Raw genomic sequence first — 7,161 nt, 5'->3', positions numbered from 1 at the left:
GTGCACAGCAATTTTCTATTATGGACTGCTTACAAACCATGACGCTTATTGAACATACAAAAATGGCAAAAGCTGACTAAAAAACTGACATTTCCAATCTGTCTGGTCTAAAATTTGCTAGGTCCATGCCAGAAAAAAACAGTTAATTGTCGTATTACCAATTTCATATTTATCCACCCCTAAACATCACAAAAGATAATGCAAATTAATGCTTAATGGTGTTTACTGCTCATCAAAACTTTGGAAAACCAGCCCAATGGCAAACTATATTCAGGCTGGGAAAATCAATAGAGCTTGTAAATGATGATGAATGATGATTCTTTAATTAGCCATTATTTCCCCAGTGCTGTGCCAAAATACAAGGGTTTCTGGAAATGAACACTGAACTCAATGCTGTGTCCCAAGATATTTCAGCATTGAGAGACTGCTGCTTGTGCCTAATTTGACTTTTTCATTACTTTTCATCAGGGACTCATTCTCAGTCATACGAGAATTGTATTAACAAAGATCCACTTAATAAGCTTTTTATGGAATAGGAAAAAAATCATAATGGCTAATTAAATCAACCAGATTCCCCAATTAATACTGCTGTCACACTAGTGTGGTTTGGTGTGGACCCAAATCAGTTTGACGTCGTCAAGAGAGAGGATTGTTTGGTTGACACAAAAGTGTTTTTTGTCATGTGCAACAACATTTCAATAACAGTAAATTTGGTTTATTGAATTATTACCTAGCAACAGTTGTAAACAGCCAGGTTCACAGTAGTATTCATTAAATAACTTTTACATTTATGCATCTGATAGATAGTTTTTCCAAAGCGACTTACATTGCGATCAAGAAAAAAAAAATTGTTTTCCATTATATTCCCTTGGGAATCATACCCATAACCTTGCTGTCGTTAGTTCCACGCCTACTCAGGAAGCCTACTCATGTTGATGATGCAAACTTACCACAACTTTTGAAAGTGAAAACCCATCCAAGTGCACACACACACAGTGAGTAGTGAACACCCAGAGCAGTTGGGGGTTCGGTGCCTTGCTCAGTCAAGGGTCTCACCTCAGTTGTGGGTATTGAAGGTGGAAGAGAGCGCTGTTCATTCACTCCCCCTACCTACATTTCTTGCCGGTATTGAGACTCAAATCCGCATCCTTCGGGTTACAAGTCCGACTCTCTAACCATTAATCCACAACAGCTCCTTTTGGTACATTTATGCATTTTATGAACTTTTTTTTTAACTAGGTACATTATTCAGGGTTTTAATTTTATAAGTTCATGCATTCCGTGGGAATCAAACCCATGACATTGCTGTTGCTATCACCATGCTCTACTGTTTTGAACTATTGGAATGCAAAAAGTAAGATACAAAAACAGATACAAAAGTCTGTTCGCAAAGCATGCGTCGAAACTGCGCCTGATTTACCAAAGAATCCACAGTGAAATGTGCTGAACAAACAAATAATGCTCTACACGGTGGGCTCAACCATCCCGAACGGTCGGCACTGGCAGCAGGGGGCAGAACAGACAGACAGCAGCAGCAGCAATGGCAGCCACAGTGTGTCGCTGAGACAGCCTAGATGAACGCCCATCTCAGTCGCCTACTGCCTGGATGGAAGAAAACACACACACACAGGAGATGGTGGAGTTTAAGGGTGGCTGACCCACATAATTAAGGCTTAAAGCACCTCAGAAAGAAGTCAAAACAATAGTTAAAGTAGTAAACATTAACTACGTTTACATGCACCGGAATAATCCATTAGCAATCGGATTGTGGCTCAATCAAATTGAAAAGTCTTCATGTTAATTTGTTTTAACATGATCTGATCAATAGGATAAATCTAAGCATGTAAACGCTTGAATACAACTATTTTTATTGGATGTAAAAAAAATTAGACAGCCTAGATGAACGCCCATCTCAGTCGCCTACTGCCTGGATGGAAGAAAACACACACACAGGAGATGGTGGAGTTTAAGGGTGGCTGACTCACATAATTAAGGCTTAAAGCACCTCAGAAAGAAGTCAAAACAATAGTTAAAGTAGTAAACATTAACTACGTTTACATGCACCGGAATAATCCATTAGCAATCGGATTGTGGCTCAATCAAATTGAAAAGTCTTCATGTTAATTTGTTTTAACTTGATCTGATCAATAGGATAAATCTAACCATGTAAACGCTTGAATACGACTATTTTTATTGGATGTAAAAAAATATTTTGCGCACATGCACAGTGTCGTGATGCATAGGTTTACCTTAGACCTTTTATATTAAGATATCTGTTTACATATAGTATGCTTTAGTTCTACAAACATTCATGTTTGTTTATGTCTTACGAACTAGTCATATAAACGAAAATGTGAATCGGACTGCAAAGTTTAGGGTTCATTTAAACATAACTGTCAGAATCTGAATTCAGATTGGATTTATTCGGATCGCCAAAAATGTCTAAATCCTGCGATAATAAAAATATTATCGCAGGTGAACATACCTACTGTGGGTTTCAACAACATTTTCAAACAATGTTTCAGTTACCACAAATGTTTTGCTGCTCTCGTTAAAATTACAACTGAGAGATTTGACTTCAAAATTATTTTTCTGGCAACGTTCATAACACAGAATTGATCCATAGGCAAAATTGCCAAAGGACAACACATTAACATTTTGATTAGATATTACAAATTTCTTATTTAGATTAAAAAAAGAAAATCTAAATTGTGAATGATTCATTGGTACACATTATTCCAAAGACAAAAATGCTTGTCTTTGTAAATCATTTATTAAAACATGAAAACTTCCAAGACCAAACTTCCGTTCTCTACTCTTCTTTCTACCTTTTAACACATTTCATGATCTGAAAATGGATATAACTCATTTTTAGATTTTTACAGTGTATAATTCGCACACATGGAATTTAGCTGTTGTGCACACACAGAGAAAAAGGTGTGGTATTGTAAACGGATCAGTTTCATCCATGCAACAACATTGCCATAATACTTCATAATCCATTCCAGACTTCAGACTCGTTCTGTTGCCAGTCAGCATTAACAGCAAACCATTTAGAACTATTCTTGGATTAAATGTTAAAGGCCATTAGAGTTGCATGCAGAGATTGCACGTTTAGAGTTAGAGCTCGGGAGTCACTGGGTTGTCCAGCTGCTGTCCTAAGAGCCTCCACTCTCAAACCACATCCAACAGATGGTGGCCACCGTAAAAAAAAAAAAACTCCTTTTCTCAACAAATATAGAACACAGGGATTTATGACCCCTACACTCTTAAAAATAAAGGTGCTTCAAAAGGTTCTTCACAGCGATGCCATAGAAGAACCATTTTTGGTTACACAAAGAACCATTCAGTCAAAGGTTCTTTAAAGAACCATCTCTTTCTTACCTTTTTGTAATCTGAAGAACCTTCTTTTGCCACAAAGAACCTTTTGTGAAGCAGAAAGGTTCTTCAGATGTTAAAGGTTCTTTATGGAACCATTTAGACAAAAAGGTTCTTCTATGGCATCGTGAAGTACCTTTATTTTTAAGAGTGTAACTTGTGTGCCTTTTTGGCCTTTATTTTTTGCAGGGTGTCTAACATAATCCCTGAAATGAAAAGTCAATAGGCAATGCTATAAACACTGACCTCAAAGTTACATTATTGGATTTTAAAGTTTGTTTTAAGCCACCGATATGGATATAAAAACCTCAGATATAAAACGAGGTTAATTTCAGCTTTCATTTATCATCTTCCATTTATAACTCGCCCAATCTTCATTCATGCTCTGAGACTCAGATCCAGTAAAATCAAAGCGGTGACCCTTAAACAACATCCGTATCGACACGTGGGGTCATCCGTCAGACTCAGCACTGTTTTTAAAGAGATTCAGGTCTTTGAATGGCTTTTGCTGTCCAGCCGCCTGCAGGCGAGTGCTGTGGAGATGCCACTTTTAACATGCTGACCAAATTGACCGTGTCTCATGAGCCAGACACCATGTAATCCTCCGTAATCCCCCCTAGCATGTCATGCTTCACGGCCTGATGGCATCACCTCATATGACGGTCTCATGTGGCAGAGAAGTGTATGGCAGATTCACATGTTACATGTATACACTAACATTAACAACAAAATTTATGTTTTTTAAAAGAAGTCTCTCATGCTCACCAAGGCTGCATTTATTTGTTTGAAAATACTGTAAAAACAGTAATATTGTGGAATATTATTACAATTGATATATATTTTTAAATAATTAAAATAATTTATAAATTAAAAATAATTTATTCCTGTGAAGCAAAGCTGAATTTTCAGCATCATTACTCCAGTCTTCAGTCAAGTCAAGTCAAGTCACCTTTATTTATATAGCACTTTTAACAATACAGATTGTGTCAAAGCAACTGAACAGCATTAATTAGGAAAATACTGTGTCAGTAATGCAAAATTATAATAGTAAACACTCAATTTTCAGTTACAGGCAGCTCATCATTGAATTCAGTGATGTCATCCAGACACCATGTAATCCTCCGTAATCCCCCCTAGCATGTCATGCTTCACGGCCTGATGGCATCACCTCATATGACGGTCTCATGTGGCAGAGAAGTGTATGGCAGATTCACATGTTACATGTATACACTAACATTAACAACAAAATTTATGTTTTTTAAAAGAAGTCTCTCATGCTCACCAAGGCTGCATTTATTTGTTTGAAAATACTGTAAAAACAGTAATATTGTGGAATATTATTACAATTGATATATATTTTTAAATAATTAAAATAATTTATAAATTAAAAATAATTTATTCCTGTGAAGCAAAGCTGAATTTTCAGCATCATTACTCCAGTCTTCAGTCAAGTCAAGTCAAGTCACCTTTATTTATATAGCACTTTTAACAATACAGATTGTGTCAAAGCAACTGAACAGCATTAATTAGGAAAATACTGTGTCAGTAATGCAAAATTATAATAGTAAACACTCAATTTTCAGTTACAGGCAGCTCATCATTGAATTCAGTGATGTCATCATCCAGCTCAGTTCAGTTTAAATAGTATCTGTGCAATCAAGTCGACGATATCGCTGGAAATGAAGTGTCCCCAACTAAGCAAGCCAGAGGCGACAGCGGCAAGGAACCAAAACTCCATCGGTGACAGAATGGAGAAAAAAAAAACCTTGGGAGAAACCAGGCTCAGTCAGGGGGCCAGTTCTCCTCTGAAACAGCAGTTCAATTCCAGGCTGCAGCAATGTCACATTGTGCAGAGGACTCAACTGGTTCCTGTGGTCTTGTCCCGGTGGCCGTCTAGGAGACAAGGTCTTCACTGGGGATCTGTCTTTGTGTCACTTCAGTGTCACATGATCCTTCAGAAATCATTCTAATATACTGATTTGATGCTCAATAAACATTTGTTATGTGCGACCTAATATTTTTGTAGAAACCATGATTTTTTTTAAATTCTTTGATTAATAGAAAGTTCAAAAGAACAGCATTTATTTGAAACAGAAATCTGTTATTAATATCTGAAAAAAATTAAATATAAGAAAATTGTATTACAAAAATTACCCTTTAACTCTAGCGTTCTCTATTCTTTTTCTATTTTATCTACTTGTTTTCTTTTTATGTATTATTAAAAAAACACCTTGCTATGTGTACTGTGGGAGTTGTCACAGCACTTACATATTATTGCTCTTGTTGGTTTGATTGCTTCTATTGTCCTCATTTGCAAGTCACTTTGGATAAAAGCATCTGTTAAATGACTAAATGTAAATGTAAATATCTGCAACATTATAAATGTCTTTATTGTCACTTTTGATTAAGTTAATGCTTCCTTGCTGAATAAAAGCATAAAATTCTTCATTCTTGATTCTTAAAAAATCTTACTGACCCTAAACTTTTGAACCGTAGTGTATATTTCTCTAACCAATATAAAAGTATACTTAGGAATTTTTCATCAGACATCGCAACAGAGGTAATTCTAAAACTGAACAGCTGGACGACTCAAATTGTTAATCAAATCACAGATGTTATCACCTTGAAATTGGCCTCTTACCATGTGTTAACCTAAAAGTGACCCCAAAACAAATATTCTGTTATCATTTACTCGCCCTCATGTTTTTTCAAACCTGTATGACTTTCTTTCTTCTGTGAATGATGACAGAGCATTCAGTTTTTAGGTAAACTATCTCTTTAAAGCCATTTGCTGTACCAAATGTGAGGGATATACTGTAAATCAAACGCATTACTTTTGTCGATATGGCCATTTAATTCAGGTATATGTCAAACCAAAATAAATGAACCATATTAAAACATGTGGTGAATTTGATTAAAGTACATTACTGGTAAATGTGAGCTAAAGCAACGAGGAGCATTTTATACAGTGACAATGACAGATTTTAACACAGCAGTTGGCAGATTGCACATGCTTACTCAAAGGAAAGAGACGTGCGACACACAGTCCACATGGCCTTGTTACCCTTACACAAATATCCATCAAGAGGACCAAACAGTAAACAGGCACAATAAAATTTTTTCCCAAAAGCTCTGACAGACACTGGCTACACACTAATTTCAATGCACAAGCTTGTCTGTTCGGTTGATAGATTGCGTTTGCTTGTTCGCTATAACAGCTGTGAGAAATGTTCAGCAATTTATTAATATAAATTGCTACTGTAACTGATGTGAATGCAGACGGTGTGGTGCATTATTCATAAGTCCATACGAACAGCGAATTGTGAAGTACATGAGTTAATAGGGGTGTAGAATCAAACGTTTTTTTAAACATCACATGTCTTGACTAATGTTTATGAGAAATTAAGGAGCGTCCTGCCCGCATCTGGGTTGAATCTCACGAAACCTTTTAAGAATGTCACATTTCACCATAACCAATAAAAAAAAACATTTATTAAAAAATTTATTATAATATAATATAATATAATATAATATAATATAAAGTGCCATTACTGAAATGTAAAAGGTAATATATAGTTTATATTATTTATACAGTATTTATAAATTATTAAATAAATAGACAATTAGTATATAATAATAATAATAATAATATGGTGCTTTAGAATGTCTAAGCTTATTTATAATGCTTTGAGTAATGTAAAAATAGTAGATGCAAAAAATGATATGTTTTATATATATAATTATATAATATTTATAAAATCATATCATATTTAAATGATTTAT

Source organism: Sinocyclocheilus grahami, unplaced genomic scaffold (assembly GCF_001515645.1).
Source record: "Sinocyclocheilus grahami isolate Dianchi unplaced genomic scaffold, SAMN03320097.WGS_v1.1 scaffold1227.1, whole genome shotgun sequence".
Taxonomy (NCBI): domain Eukaryota; kingdom Metazoa; phylum Chordata; class Actinopteri; order Cypriniformes; family Cyprinidae; genus Sinocyclocheilus; species Sinocyclocheilus grahami.
The sequence above is the reverse complement of the archived record's forward strand: the minus strand, read 5'-3'. Positions refer to the sequence as shown.